At 40.7% G+C, this 16,961-nt stretch overlaps 1 long non-coding RNA gene across 2 annotated transcripts; it reads left to right on the forward strand.

The window, feature by feature from the left end:
- Positions 1-2,575: 2,575 nt before the first annotated feature.
- LOC102075882 (uncharacterized) lies at positions 2,576-16,961 on the forward strand. 2 transcript variants are annotated; one of them, XR_266745.3, is made up of 4 exons: positions 2,576-2,701; positions 9,267-9,356; positions 10,268-10,342; positions 16,012-16,961. It is a non-coding gene; the product is annotated as an uncharacterized LOC102075882 (long non-coding RNA). The 2 variants fall into 2 exon arrangements; XR_266744.4 differs by having other exon boundaries at positions 2,582-2,701; positions 9,270-9,356.

A 16,961-nucleotide genomic window follows, 5' to 3' on the forward strand; every position in this document is an offset into this window, starting at 1 on the left:
TCCACGCGTCTCTGCTGTCACACACAACACTGGCATATCAATCAGCTCTTTATCTGCTTCCTCCACATGACTCAGCCGACTCACTGCCTGTCTGTCACAGTTTCTTCAGAAACAGAAAGACATATGCCTGTCAAAAGTCAGAGAGGTTATTTTGCTCTGAGTACCCCTTGAGATCATGATAGGAGATTAAATGATTGGTTGAATTATCCAACTGGCCTTTAAAGCCTATTGGTTATGTTGTAATGGGAGGTATGGTGAATAAACCACTGCTGGCGTTGTTCTGGTTAAAAAGCAGCCAATTTTATGATTTTTCTCGACAGCAGCCAACAAAATCAATACAAAGGCAGCTTTTTTCCTTTTTTTCTAACAACAAATTCATCAAAAGATCCCCCAGGGTTCTCTGTTCATGCAGTGGGAATGAAGGAAGTAACAGCAGACTGAAATTTGAGCTGCAGCTGCTACCAGAGAGAGGACATGGACACGCCCAGGTGTCCTAGTGACACATCACAATGACTTCTGACACACACACACACACACACACACACACACGTTGAAATGTCTTCTTAAACTACATTTCCACTGCAAAGAGATGTTTTGATTGCAGCTCGCTCAAGTTTCACCTGAAACTCAGTGAGTAATATGAGCAAGCGTAGGCTGACGCGTGATGTTGTTTATCTTGATTTCATTATAACAGTTTCAGATTCAAACAAACGCAGAGACTTCCTCTCAGGTGTTTGTGTGTGATTATGCTCATGTAAGAGGGGATTCACACAGGCAGCTGATATGTCCTGGAGAAACGGAAACTAAATGTCTAATCTTTGACCTTTGGACTTTTTGGACTCTGTTGACACTTGGAAGTGTTGACAGAGTGTAAACCAGCTCAGCACATGTAGTTAAGGCTATCTGTCTTTGATTTGATATGTAAAGCACAACCAGCAGGAGTGAGCACGTGTTTTAAACTGGAGATACATTTTATGGATGTGTAGTCAGGATGCTTGGATCAGTAATCAGTGAGATTTCAGTATATGTGTGTGTGTGTGTGTGTGTGTGCGTGCGTGTGTGTGGCTTTGAGCTGTGAACCATGTCAGCCTTTGGACTGTGGGCTGGGCTCACGCCATGTGCCATGTGGTGTTTCATTCTCACTCATGTGGCGCCATCTAGTGTTTTTCTCCTCTCCGTTATGTCAAATGCACCGTGCGCCGTTTACCACTAGAGGTTGTTGACAGCCTGCTTATAGAGCATACACCTCTGCCAGCACAAACTCTGATATTGTCTACCTTTACAAATTTAATTGTAGTTTCTGTTTGCAGAAGACAGACCTCGTACTTGTCTGAAACGATAGAATCTCTAAAGAAAACGTAACAATCGGTGATGCCTTTCATTTTACTGGTTTGTAAAGACTTATGCTACTGCAGGTATCACCTCTTTCTATTTGTTTAGTTCAGCATGTAGTAAAAGTTGTACAAGTCTTTGTTTTAACCTGACTTCATTGCTTAAGTGTGGCAGTTATGTCTGAGGAGATTTCCTCTGATTGTTCCAGTCTGTTATCGTACCGTCCTGTAAGGAAAACGAAACTCGGCTGGACAGAATGAAACAGGGCTGGGGGCTGGCATAATGAATAACAGACTGACCTTGACCTGCTATCAATCCTTCATGTGTGCAAGCGTCCAAACTCATGAATGTGTCACTGAACCAAGGTGAAGCAGAACTCCTGTCAGCTTTGAAGGTGACCGTGCCCTCCAACCTTCCCGTGCAAAAACACGATTAACCTTCCCCAGAAGCGGTAAAGAATCAACACAATGTGTTACTGTCCTAGTTTTGTCTCCTGAAACAAGACAAGCAATTTTCTTTACTTATGCAAGGCAGCAGCTAAAGTTTGAACGACATGTATGTGCGCTTTTGTGTAGCCAAAAGTGACGATTAGGGTATGACATTGAACATTAAAATGTAATGGTTCAAACGGGTACTCAGACTCTTTGTTCATTAAATAACCATCTCAATGAGGTAATACAAAAAAGTTAGGACGCTGTGTAAAATATTAATAAAAACAGAATGCAATGAGTTGATCAATTAAACCCATATTTTGTTCACAACAGAACACTGAAAACACAAGATGCTCTTTTTATACCCAATCATGTTCACTGACCTGTGGCCAATTAACTGAATTAGTTGCAAAATGTTCTTCCAGCTGTTTCTTTTTAGCACCACTTACTTTTCCAGCCTTTTGTTGCCTGTGTCGACTTTTTTTGTTCTGTTGTACATTAAAATATGAGTTTGTGAGATTTGCAAATCATTGTATTCTGTTTTTTTTAAAGCTTAAATAAAAGCGTCCCAACTTTTTCTGTATATGACTGTACAATATATTGTAAACAAACAATGAATTAGAATCTGTAATGAACTACAGCTAAAACTACAGTTTTCCTTTGAAACGTAGTGAATCAGAAAAAATACTCAAGGACAGGGGTCCCCAATCCCAGTCCATGAGGGCCAGTGTCCCTGCAGGTTTTAGTTGTCCTTGATCCATCACAGCTGATTTAAATAGATAAATGACCTTCTCAACATGTTCTCCAGAGGCCTGGTAATGAACTAATCATGTGATTCAGGTGTGTTGACCCAGGGTGAGATCTAAAACCTGCAGGGACACCGGCCCTCGTGGACTGAGATTGGGGACCCCTGCTCAAGGAGCTAAAAATGACACCACGTAAGTAAATGTACTGTCTGTGTTTTCTCCACTAAGAAGTAAAATTAGTGAACTAAACAGTAAACAATATCTAAGTTTAAAAAAATTTTTTTTTAGCCATTCAAACAAGGACATGTCTGACTACAGGCTCAAAGTCCAGAGTGTTTAAAGTTTCTAATTTGTAAAAGGACAAATTTGCTTTTAAAAAAAATGTATTATTTTGGCTATGAAAGTCTGATCACTATAGACTGAGAACAGAAAGGAAAAAAATGGCTGAGGCTGTTAATAAGGAAGCAGTGTTGTAGACAAATTAATGTGCAGTATTGCACAGCCACAGTCACACCATGCTAAGAGGAGGGAAGTTGGACTGGTGGCTGGTTAACTAACCAGATCGCTCTCTTGTTGAACAGTGGGCGCCCTCCATTCATAAAAACAGTCTTACTGCCTGAATATAAAATCTCTTTCACGCTGGTGTGAGTGCAGCTCTAATGAGTAAGACTAGATACAGACACACATCGACACTGAAGTTGTGCCGGGGTCCTGGCTCTTGTTTCACTGAGTGTGAAACACAATCAACAGCAGGAGGGAAAAGGCAATTTCAGGCTTCAGCGACGAGAACACTTGTCTGTATTTCAGTGTCATTCTCGTTTAGGGTGGATGGAGAAATCAGACGCAGTGTGTGTTTGCGTGCTCACGCGCGTGCGTGTGGGTCTCATTTCTGCTGACTTACACCATTTCCTCCCTCTTTCCATCATTTTGTGCGGCCATTTATTGGAAGACACGTGTTGCCAGCGCTGTCTAAACACTGTCAAATTATTTCACTGGAGCAATCTTTGCCCCTGACAGTCACTGTCTCTCTGTATAATGCTGATGGCGGGCAGCAAGCACACTGACCTAATAGTCAGTGGGTAGTCTAATAGTCTTGTGGTACATTCACATTAAATCACAAATATTCATTCATTTACTTTTATTCTTTGCAGCAGCCTCATTTTTTTAATGCTAACTTGAGAATGAACAAATGTATCGCACCATTTAACCGATAAACAGAAAAGCTATACAAATATTTTTCACAATGCATTTCTACAATAATTATTTTGTTTCATTATTTAAGTTTCTAACAGGACATTTTGTCCACTCAGCAAATTTCTGTTTCAGTCTTATTTACCCTGAATCAAAACTGAAGCCACTCTCTCACTACCCCATTTAGATTCCCTTGTATTCACAAAGATCACATTTTGCCACTAGGAGGAGCGCTAAAAAGTCAAAACTATAAGTTTCTTCCTAAGAGCTTTATATAAAGCTGCTAAGAGAAAATCTTGGTAACAAAATCCAAAGCTTAGAGATAGCCAGATTTGACTCCATCAGCTGTGAATGACATTATCTTATAGTCATGTGAAAAGTACAGTTTTCACAGGGCTTTGTGCCTTCCTGTGAAAAAGACAAATGCACCCTATAATTCATTAACTTGTAGACCCACCTTTAGCAGCAATGTCTTGAAGTAATCTCCTTATGTATGACTTTATCAGTCTCTTACATCGTTGGATGAATTTTACCCTGCTTTTCTTTATAGCAGTGCATTGAGATTCACCTCATTTGTTAATGCACATCTCTCTTAAGGTCTCACAACAGCATTTCAATCAGGTTAAGGTCTGGACTTTGACTTTAGACCATTACAAACCCTTAATTGTTTTCATTTTCCGCCATTCTTTTGTAAATTTGCTTGGGGTCATTGGTTGGTTGTATGACCCAGTCTTGACCAAGTGAAATGTGGCCTCACATTTGACTCATTTTGACTTTGGAATACTTTGGTATACAGAGGAACTTGTGTGACTACAAAACAAGCCCAAATCATCACTACTCCACCAATGTGCCTGAAAGTTAGAATGAAGTGCTGATGTGCTGTGCTTGGTTATCTTCCATTGGTGCTGTACATTATGCCATCTTCACTTTGGTTTCATCTGTCCAAAGGAAATTTTCTCAGAAGTCTTGTGGTTTGTTCAGATGCAGCTTTGCAAACCTAAACCATGCTGCCATGTTCTTATTAGACAGAAGAGGGCATTCTACTGGCAACCCACACTTGTTCAGTCTTGATTTTTAATTGTACTGTCATAAACTTTAACGTTTAACATGCTGACTGAGACCTCTAGAGATTCTGAGTGCTGCACGGTCTGATCTTGTTGGTGAATTTGCTGCAATGTTCACTCCTGGAAGAATAGTAGCGTTGTGTCAACTCACACCTGAATGCTCCAGATGGGCAAATTACCAAAACTTCTGCTTTTTTAGAGGTGCTCACATTTTCTTGATGTTTAATTAATCAAATGATTTCTATTATGAGCACCTGGCTGCTACTTACCCTTTTAATTCCTATTGCACAGTCTTGATAAACCCTTTTCACAGTGTTTGAATACACCTACCACACTTAAACCTGCATGTTGGTTGAACAGTCTGTGTGGGAGTGAAATATTTTCAAAAATACAGAAAAACATATATTAACTCCAAATGCATAGTGACATGAAATTCATATCCTCGTGGTGCTTTAAGAAAGGAAAGACAGAGTGCACGAGGAGCAGAGTACAACTAACTGCTGGTGTAACTCAACGGGAAAGGTGGCAGACTAGTCTTGTCGGCAGGCTGTCAGGGTCAAAAACACAGAAACTATTGCTTCCTGTGAAGTAAGGCCCACTGCGGACTGAACCAGATATGCAGAAAAGACTTTAAAAGGGTCTGTTGTAAAAGGCATCCAAAAAATGCACATAGGATCCAAATACTATCTAACAAAGGAGTGAGGTCTGAAAACATAACTATGTACATGGGGGTTAGTGGGAAATTGGAACCAGGTGAGTTTGGCAGGGAGGCGCCTAAGAGCAGAATGGAAGTCTGAGGACATCTGGTGGCAGGAATGGGTGTTACAGCGTCATCCGGTTTGTTGATCAGAAATGTACTTTGAATTCTGCTGTTTGAACTTGACAAGGCCAATTTTCTTTTTAACTGATAGATTTTTAAAATGAGAATGTATTTGTGATAGAGTCAGTGCAGCTCTGTGAACTGTGTATTTAAAATGTAACATTAAAGATTTGCTGGTAAAATTCAGGTGCTGTCAAAACTGAGAAACCGAAAAAATAATGAAATATGATACAGTCAGGTACCACATTACGAGCAAATAAGTTGAAATGGATTTGAGATGATTTTAACAAGTCAAAAATAAATGCTTAAACATTTTAACTACATAGAAAATTAGACAAAAACACAAAGCACTTCATGTCTTGCATCCCTTACCATCACACACAGATGCCAGAATACAAACAGCAGAGGAAGGATGATGCAGAGATATCAGTTTTAAAACCCTCACTGACTCTGTGCACTCACCTGCACACACACAATTATCTATATAACTTATGTTATAAGGACATAGTCAAGTGTTTGGACTTGCCTCTAATTTGGGATAAGCATAAATTCATGCATAAATCACCTTGCATAAAAAAAATTACCATGAAAACTTAGTTATGGTTATGAGTATTTTCAAGAAATTATTCCAAGTCATCTGCATGTGACAGGATAAGCTAGAGCGATGGTAGCGTTAGTTTAGGCACGCGTTTGTGTGTTTGTGTGTCCTATAAGACAGAGATGTTTAATTGAGTTAGAGGATCGTGCTTCAATCCTGGATTAATGTCCCAGTGGACTGTCTGAACGGCAATGGAAGGGTTTGACCCAGTTAGACACCGCGCGCACACACACACACACACACACACACACACACACACACACACACACACACACACACACACACACACAAAGACATATGCACAAGCAACACAGCAGCACACAGACAAAAGCCACACAAAACTGCAGCATAAAATGATGAATAAATCTGGGTGGGAGTTACTGCTCTGGTGATTGATTATCAGAAACAACAGTACCAGGTGCCCAGTCAGCGGGGAGCAATTAATGACTTTGTGTGTGTGTGTGTGTGTGTGTGTGTGTGTGGTTGAGAGCCAGTATTGGTGAATCCACTTGTTACCTTCGCTTTAGGCTACAGTGACTGCATGTTCCTGTGAGATCTGCATTGCAGCAGTTGCGTCCGTCTCGTCACCATCTCAATACCTGGCTCCATAACCGACGATGCAGTTAGTCAACTGGCTAATGGGAACAAGCCCTGTGCTTCACTAGAGATCCATCTATTTTTATGAGGGAGCGAAAAACCATCAACTTTAATCACCGAGATCTGTGGGGAGGTCTCACATTAAGCTGCTCTCATGAAAAAAAAGAATTTGGAGAAATGTGCACAACAGCAGAGAAACTGAAGGTGCCAGTAGTTCAAGTAGTTCTGAATCAAGACTCATGCTTACTATGTTTTACTGTTTGCTGTTTTTCTGAAAGTGAAGGTCAGAGCATCCACAGGGTTAATATTAGTGCATTTCTAGATTTTACAGCACCATAGAAACCTTTTCTTGTTTTTCCTTTATGAATTCTCTTCTTTCCTTGCTCTCTGATTAAGGTCTGTTATGAGCCCATGGCTGACCCTGAGGCTCCAGTAAAAACACGAGTATCTTCTTTTGTACTTTCCCAGTCCTTCTCTTGTGCTCCTTGGGTGAAATATGAAGCACGATACGAAGATGAAATGATGTAGTCATCCAGAGGAGCCATTTGGAGGTTTCACCAGAGGAAAATAGTTGCAGGGTTCAGCGGAGGACATGGGAGGAGCATGACATGCATGCTTTCAACAAATTCTTCTTTTCTGATGGAATTAGAGGAAACATGCAACTCCACATGAAGGGAGATTTTTTTTTTTTTTTTTTTTTTGAGAAAAGCAAAGAGCAAATGGCTGGATTCCAACAGCTATTAAATAATCCTCGAATTTATTGAATGACATTCAGTGATTGAGGCTGATCGGCCTTTAATTATTTCCAGATTTCCTTTCTATTGGATGAAAATGACAAATGAATGAGGACAGATGACTATAAAACCTCCCCTCAATTCTTTCCAATCTTTGTTTCAGCATCCAAACCCACCCCACTCTTTCCTTTGCAAACGCTAATCTCTTATGTAATAATGGTTCACACACATATATGTGTACATGCTTTGAATTATTTCTCAGGCCTTGACTCTAATAACAATTCAATATTTTTATAGCCTTCTGTTATTGAATAGAACTGCCCGGACTGACCCTAAAATATCAAAATACAAAGGCAGACTCGCTGTCTCCACTCGCCGTTATCCAACTCCCACGGGAGAAGCTCCTGGTCTTTGCTTTCTGATGGTGAAAAGAGGGCTGTTTAGAGCTCACTGTGGTGTGGACACAAACAGAAAGGAAAAAAAGAAACTACGGGCTCTGGGAAAGAGATGTTGCTTAAAAAAAAAAGCAGAGGGGGTTAGAACAGGGGAGGGTGGATGGAGGGTTTATAGACTCTAAAAACAGATGCTCCCTTGACTGGCCCTGTCTCCCCACATTAGTGCAGTGTACCCTTTTTCCTCTCTTCCTGTGCCATCCCTCCATTCTCTTGTTTCCTACTTCACCCATGTACCTCTTACCTCCTTCCATAAAAGCTATCTCTAGGTCTCTCCTCACCTCGCTTAAACCTTAACACAGCAATGTGTTTCTGTTTACTAGCTTGTAATTCACTCACACGGAGAGAATAATGGATGTGAGTAATAAAAGTCAACTTCCTGATTCAGGAGCTCAAGTCCATCGAGAAAGGGGGTTCCAGGGGAACGCCATGGTTTAAAAAAATACCGTTAAAAACTAGATGACATGATGAGCTCTCACATTAACTTCAAAAGTGGCATCAGTGTGGCACAAGAAGCACCCACGAGACTGCTGAGGTGGACTGAAAATTAAGAGTCCATTGAGCAAAACTCCTGGCACAGCCCAACCCACCTCTACACGCAGGTTGCTGTTGTGGTAGTCAGTCAATCAGCTGCCTCTCTCTGTCATTCATCCGGTCAGAGAAAGTGGGCAAAACTCACCAGTAGAGCACACCACATTGCCTTGACGTTTTTGTCAAAATAACAATATTATTTCAGAGGAGATGGAGGTAAATTGATCCCTGGGGGAATATGAGCCACGCCTGCTAATCACCTTCTTCCAAGAAAACGATATCTGTTGGTGCCGCAGATTCTCGACCCTTGAGCTGGTTTAAACCCAAGTGTTTTACAGCTTTTGAATCTGAAGCATTTAGCCTCAACAGCAGAACAAAACATCCCCCAGGACTCGATTTAGCCTGACAAGGTTTTCACAAATGTTCAGGGTGTGCATGACTTCGTACGTCTGTCCTCAGAATGAGGTAGTGTAATCATTATGATATATCTTAAAGAGTATTTAAAATTTCTGCTATATTTATTTTTAAGGCCTTTTTTTCTAGAAATATTGGTCCTGCAAAATAAGTGCACTGCAAGTGGGGTACTTTACACAATTGCTCAAGTTTCTCTTTGTTCAGATGGGTCATCCTCTATTGACTTTTTGCCTTTTGAACACACTTAACGACAAGTATATTAGTCATAAGTGCAACAAATGTTTAGAGAGGTTGTTTAATTGTATTATCAGAGAGAGTTGTGACTTTCTTCATCAAACTTTGCACCTTTTTCAAAGCAGAAGCACAAAGACGAGCAGCTCAGCAGACTGAATGGAATGTGCTTCACAAGACATGGAGAGAGGGAGAACAGGACGGTTGCCAAAGAGGTCAGTATTGACTGCAATATCTACAGGATACAGAGCAGTCACTCGAATCAAAGCTGTTTCCCCTAGGGAAATGGCAAAAGAGCTCAAACACTTAAATGACTCTGCCTATACTCTGCTGTCAGTCAGGAACCCAGTGGGGATATCATTTGCCATCATTCATTTTTACATTAAATTCAAAGATAATCATGAATTAGCGATCTTAAATCTTGTATAAAACTCTGTTGGTCAAAAGCTGTGTAAAAATCGCAAACCAAAAGATTAATTCAGATTTGAAAGCAGAACCCAGATAATTCAGTCTAAAGATTTTATTAAATTTGTGCAGATTTAACAGGGAAAGAGCTCGAAAAGGAGAGATCATTTGGAAGAACTGAATAGGATTTGAAATATATTGTTTAATTAAAAGCCTTTTGTAAAATAGACTCCAGTAAATCTAGACTGGACTCTAGATACCGTTGATAGTGAAGATAAAGACAAAGATAAAGATGGAGGCTTGGATAGGGGTCTGGATGACTAAGGTGAGGCAGAGATGGGAAGGATGTGGGCTGCATGAATGAGAGTCTAAAAGGCAGAATAACAGATAAACACAGATTTTTGATCGACTTGCAAAAATAAATGGCTGGAATAGAATAATGGGGTCAATATTGCATTTGAAAGGATAGGAAAGAGAAAGTGATATAAAGAACAAACTGGCCGCCTGAACAGCCAGGAAAGCAGGCAGATGAGTAATTACAATTCTTCCCTATTGAACTTACAGTTAACCTTCATCTTGGTGGAGGTATGTGGGAACGGGGGGTTCTCTCTCCTACAGAAACTGGATGGGACACCTGCTGGACAGGTTAGGGTTTGGCACGAGGAAGGACTTTGTGCAGGAATTAGTCTTTCATACATAGTTGTCTGTGTTTTATTTACAGATGGTGGAGGGCATGAACAGGTCAGTCATTTCCAGCAGAGCGGTTGGAAGTGGGCAGGCAGGTAGATAAGTGCAGGTAAGTGGAAGGGCCATTAAATGTCGTGTGTGTGCATGTGAATGAAAACTTAAATGCAGACTCTCAGGCAGATATCAAATAAGAACAAACTTTTATTGTAGGCGATGAAAGAGTCCAAAACACAAAGCCCATGAAAATCCCACAGTGAAGTATCCACAAGAAAGCTGAGAACCAACAAGTAGCACATGAGGATGATTACAGGGGGAAAAACAATGTCTTAAAAAGGCTGGGAACGCAACACAAAACTACAATATGATGTAACAAAGAACTAAGGCAAACGGAGGCTTTAATACACAGAAACACAAAGGGCTAAAGGGCAATGAGACACAGCTGGGGAGCTTAACATATCTAAACTAAATCAGGGAAATGAGATGAGGGATGTAAACCAAAAATACACATGAGGCAAATGGTGCCAAAATAAAATGGGAAATGATGCACAATAGCTAACAGGGAACCTGAGACAGAACTAAACATTGGGGGAATTGACAGAGAAGGAAACGGTGATAATGTAAAGAATAAGTAAATTAAGAATCTGTTACAATACGCTGTGTGGCAGGCAGATTTAGGACCCAATATGCAGAACTCCTCACATAACATAAACTTCATTGCTGGAGCATACAGGGACAAATTACAAAACAAAACTTAGCTGGGGCCAGAATTGTAAAACCTCAAACTTAAACGGAGACGAAAAGACCGAAGACAAAGAACACAACACGAAGAACTGGCAAAATAAGAAAAATAACAGGAGACTACAAATAACCCAAAGCAGAGTGCTCACTGAGAATAGACATGAACAAAGGTCCAAGATTAAATAATTACCAAAAACCTGCAACTCCAGCATCTAATCCAAACATAATTATAAGAGCCTTGGAAATTACAAATGAGAAAACTCTTGACTGAGGACAAAGAATAACAAACTCAAAACACCGAGTCAATGACCGAGGAACCATGATAGAATCAAACTGAAGATATTTAATAATAAACAGAACTCGACAGACCAAAAACACAAAACACTAAATCAAAGATTCAGGCATGACATTAAATCCTTTTGCAGGTTTGGCTAGGGAGTGAAGGAATATATGCTGCAGTAAATGAACCGATGGAGAATAGGTGTGCCAGCTGAAATGTAGGAATCACACACACACACACACACACACACACACACACACACACACACACACACACACACACACACACACACACACACACACAGCTCATCTTTCTGCTTTGACAAAGAAACTCTGTATGACTCACAAGATGCTCCTCAGAGTTCAAGGATCCTGCAACAACATTTATGGCTCCCATTCTGACATACTGTAGCATATGGGAAGACGCTATAGATGGATATCTGTGTGTGTTCATGCACATCTCCAGAGTGTCTGGGAACTGTCACACTGTTTATATCACCACAGCCAACACAAACATTTCCACAGCTTCTGTTTGAAACTAAGGCGCCACATTCTGTTTTTCACCCAGACACACATCTGTTTGCACGGACAAATAGTCACGAGACAAAGTTTTGTTTTTTCTAGGCACATTTTGTGAAGGTGTGTAGATAATTTAAGTGTAAAGTGTTTCTGCTGCAAAGTCCTTGACCCTCTTTGAAACGTGCTGGAAGCTGTTCTCGGCGCAGTGGCAGGAAGCAATAAGTCACCCGCCATCAATGCATCATCAACCTTCAACACATCCACTTTTGTGAACAGGCACTCTTCCTGTAAAAGTCTGAAGACAAATGCTTTTGGTTCTTGCTCAGACATTTTAAAGGTCAGTAAACTTTGAATCCACCAAGGTCACTGAGGCAAGAAATGTAATTATTCATGAAGTGCTGATGGCAATGAGCAGAAACTTATTGCAAGCCTCGCAGGATCTAAAATCGCAACTGCTCGGCTGACTGTTACATAATTTTAGTTTTCTTCACCACTCTTCTCATTCATCATTTCCCCAAATGTGCAGCTATCTCATCATTAACCTGGAGGGATGGACCATTTTCCTGCCACCGGATTTACACAACATGACAGTACGCGGCCTGCAGCCTTTGCCTGACTAAAATAACCATCTGCACTCTGTTTTCTGGGACACGTGCATCCTAATTCACTCGCACCCTTACTACTAACTACTAACACGGACACACGTATACATGCTCTAATCTGGGTCAGAACGCTTACTGTGTGAGCACAACATTATTTCACTACTATAGACTAAAAACAGTTATTGTGCATGAGCTTATTTTTTGCAGCAAGCACTCATGGATGTCATTGTGGGTGCATGCATCTACGCTTATGTTGGAGTACTCATGACACCGGTGACATTTATGAAGACTCCATAAGGAAGGTTAGGGCTATAAGTCTGCCATGTATGTGATGTGTGAACAAAGAAGGCTGGCTCTCCCTCAGCGATGGACTGCAGTTTAGATAATGCAGTTTTATGTATCTGTGAAGATGAAATGCAAGTGTGGAAGGAGAATTTTGCATTTCAGATTAGGAAGATGTTGTGTGAGACTCAAATATCTATGTTCGTCTTTCACATATTCAAGCAAGTGAAGGTGTTTTATATGAACATGCAAGCGTGTCTCACGTATTTGAACGGAGGGGTGAGATTAACTTAAATTCTTATCAAAGAATTTAAACCTCAAACCTAAAAGCACTTCTCCTTTGCTCACACTCTGCATGTTCTCACATGTCTGTGGCACTTCTTTTTCTAGTTACTATGACATTTACTCACTGGTTTTCCCATATCAATAATGCAGGATTATAATTGCTCCGCTTTGAAGTGGCTGTTTAAATAATCCAGGGAGGATTGCTCTTGGCATCCCATTTTTGGCTCAGTGGGTGGAAAAAAAAAAAAAAAAAAAAAAAAAAAAAAAAAATATCCTGAATTTAGAGGTTGAGGCTGAGAAGAAGTGTTAGCTACTGGAGGTAGTTAGCTTTAATCTTTCTGAGTGGAAATCTGCTCCGCTGTGATTAGTGTCTACAGTGTGTTCACATCGCAAGGAGATGCAGAAAAGGAGAGAATTCTGATGGAGCATTACATTAAAAATGAAAAAGTTAGCTCATTGATCTGTGAGGCTGTGCACTCTCTGGGAGTAGAACACTACTTTATTGCAGTCCGAGTCGTGCACCATCTCTCATTCTTAGATTGTGGCATTTAAACCACTGCTTAAATCAAACCTGCATTGCACTTCAGTCTAAAGATGTTACTGCTTACAAAGCAAATAGAGCTGCGTTGATTCTTATGCACAACAATGACAGCCAGCCCTAAGATTCTCTTCTACTTCCAGACCCCTCTGTACCATAGCTGCCCGTGAACTTCAGCATTAGTTCACATCATTTATAGTTAGTCGACCAGAAAAATGCACCACTGAACTGCAAAACAGATCTTTAGAAATTCAAGCTACTCCAGAAATAGCCGTTTAAAAAGAATGGATTTTGAGACTAGACTTTGTTAATGTATATTTGTGATAATTACATCTTTTTTGTATACACTGGGGGTTTGTTGAGGTCAGAGTTCAGTGCCAGTGCAGAGGGAGATGGATGAGCTATAGGACAGCAATTGAAATGCATGAAAGTGCATCAGGATGGCGAATAAAGGGAACATCAAAGTGGTTGCTGGTGAGTGAATAAATTATCAATGTGGGATTTTTTTGTTGCGCAGACATGCTCCTAATGAGCGTACTGAATAGCAGAATAGTGGTATTAAATAAACATCTTCAGAGCCTGGTCTGAGTGAGCTGGCCCTGCCAAAACCCTGACTGCAGCATTTCATAGAATTAGACAGAATCTGAGCTGTCATACTGGTTTACAATACCAACCTTGACAGCAAAGAGATGAGAGGCTCCGAACAGACAGCGGTATCAAAACAGAGATGAAGCTGTTTTCTGCCCCAGTTCTTTGCTTCCCAGCCACACTGACTCGTCTTGTAGACAAAGAGTTCAATATTGGATGAGCTTGCAGACTCAGACCAGAGCAGGAATCTGAGGGAGTAAAGTGTTTCATGCTATACTGCACTCTCCTGATTTGACCATTATAGAAATATGTAAATAAACCTCAGCAGAGTGCCAGCCGTGCAGGAGAGTCTAATTGGGAACGTGACAGAGATGTCATAGGTCTTGATGAATTCTTCAGCGGCCAAAAACAAAGATAATGGCATCATTCAAATTCCCACGCTGTAGCTCTTTTTGTTTGGCAGATTCATCCTGGATGCACTTTGAGCCTCATTGTTTATTGAACAGCTAAAATTCATCCACTTGGCAAATGAGGCATAAACTATTCATGAGTCATTAAACTCAAAGGTTGGACAAGTAAACGGCACTTTATGTTGAAACGGAAGCAAACAGAAATGCACGTGAGGAACGTTGTCAGGTTCATGTGAATAATTTTAGGAGCACTGCCGGGAGCTCTTTCGTATCTCTGAATCATGTTGCAGCTGAGGGTCGAGCTTTGGTCAGGTGTCTGGCAGTGGATGAAGACCCTGAGGGGACAGAGCATGTGAGTCATATGATCCAGGCTTCACACAGACCACTACAGACAGACTAAAGCACAGTAGAAACAAAGACCCGCAGTGTAGTATTTCTGCTTTGGCATGGCAGCGAGGAGTTCTCCATTAATCTGTTTTATGAAGCTGTTTTGCTAAATTGTGCCAGTAGAGTCGTTTGTCAGAGCCCCCCCCCGGGAGCCCTGTGCCTGTTCTCACAGTATAAGAGATGCTGTGGAGGCACATGTATACTTGAGTCACACAGCATGTACACAGCATATATTACAGAACAACTACAGCTGCAGAACAATTAGACGCAAACGCATTTTTGGCAGTTTGTGTAGAAACTTGAGTTTGGGGTGGATGATTATGCCTGTGGCACCCAAAAAAAGTCCATAATATCATTTTTCTGCATATTGTGATTAATCACTAGAAAGAAGGGATTTCAAGTGTACTGCCTCCTCTGTCTTTAGGCTTAAGAAAATCTATCTTATGCTGGGTGATGTTGGCCATTCTCAGATAATTTAAGTGCAGCCATTTTACCCAGGAGAGTGGGGTTCAAATCCTGCATCAACTCAAAACTGATCACTGAATCTGTAGCCATGTTAATCGCACATATATAGCCAGTAATATCTGATGTTCTTGTGATTTTGGGCCTTGCCCATATTTCTACACACAGCAACATTAGCAGCTACACTCCTTAATCATTGTTTAAAAGTGCTTAAAGTCCACTTAAACATACAGTTGGTCTTAACAAGACACGATTTTAGAGTCTACAGTCATGCTTTAGCTGGCTTAAGTCAAAGAGTATGCCAGCAGCATGTTTCAGTCTGACTCCACTCCGGCTTTCTCTGTTCACAAAAACCCCACCAGACTGCTACTTTTCTGGGTTTATCCTATGTGTTGATATCAGATGGGGCTTTCAGATTTTCACTGTATGATTATCATGAATGTTTTCACATTAATGCTGTTATTAAAACTGTGACAGTTTATCCTGTTTACCATCTTAGTTTAGTACGTTAGGGCATAACATTTTCTGATTAGTACTGAGACTGATGGGAAAACTTGTGCCTGTAATTATTCAAATATGGGACAACTTGAAATAAGCTGACTAAAGTTATTTTAATCTTGACTTTTTCCTACACAGAAAGTTAAATGTTTTCTGGGTTTTTTATTTCTTTTTTTTCTTCTCCTTTTAGCTGTTCCGATCATTTGTCATGACAGCAGATCATTCACCTCCATCCAGGCCTCAACCAGTCCAGTATGGAATTATTCGAACCCACATTGCCCACAAAAGCCCATTGACTGGGCAGAAATTTTACTTGGAGCTTCCAGATGCAAATCTCCCCTTAAATCCCGACTTTGGGCCAGCACATGGAGTACACTAGCTTGGTTGGTTGATCCGTTTCAGTCGACAAGCTGAAGTATCCTTGGGCAAGTTACTGAACCTTGAGTTTCCCACAATGCATCCATTTGTGAGTGTGTGTGTGTATGGATGAAAACACACTTAGCCATTCATAGAAGCGGTGTATGAATGTGTCTAGGATTGGGTGAATAAGACTTCTAGTAGAAAGCACTTTATGTGTTCATCTGAATAGAAAGGGGCTATGTAATTACCAGTCCATTTACACTGGCTTGTGCCCCCTCCTTAATAGATGATTTCCTTTTTCAGAGGGCCAGAAATAACAGACCTGTGCTCTGTGGAAAGTGATTGTCCTTACACTATGTGTAGCCACCACCCAAAAGGCCCATTCTTTAAAAAAATCTAAAGCATTGAAACCATCTGTTCTCCTTTAGTGGAGTTTCATTTAAACCTATTAGGATTTATCCTCTGGAGACCAAGCACAGCAACATTAATTTCAATTTGAAAAACAAAATGTGATGCTCTTCACAGTGAGGGTGTGGATCACTACAGTCTTGACCAGTCAACAATCATCTGGAAAATATGAATATACGAGCCAAATCTGACTGTATCTTTCAGTCTGGACACAAACCTGGATGTGGTGGACCCACCAGATTCCCTACAAGCATGCTTAAAGCAGTTTTTGTCAAAAGCATGAGAACAATAGCACGAGCGGGACTTCTTTCTGTCTTTGCACAGGCAGCAACCTCCTCCCTGTGATTATGAAATAAACAGTCTTGTCGTGTA

This window comes from Oreochromis niloticus, linkage group LG13, assembly GCF_001858045.2.
Source record: "Oreochromis niloticus isolate F11D_XX linkage group LG13, O_niloticus_UMD_NMBU, whole genome shotgun sequence".
NCBI lineage: Eukaryota > Metazoa > Chordata > Actinopteri > Cichliformes > Cichlidae > Oreochromis > Oreochromis niloticus.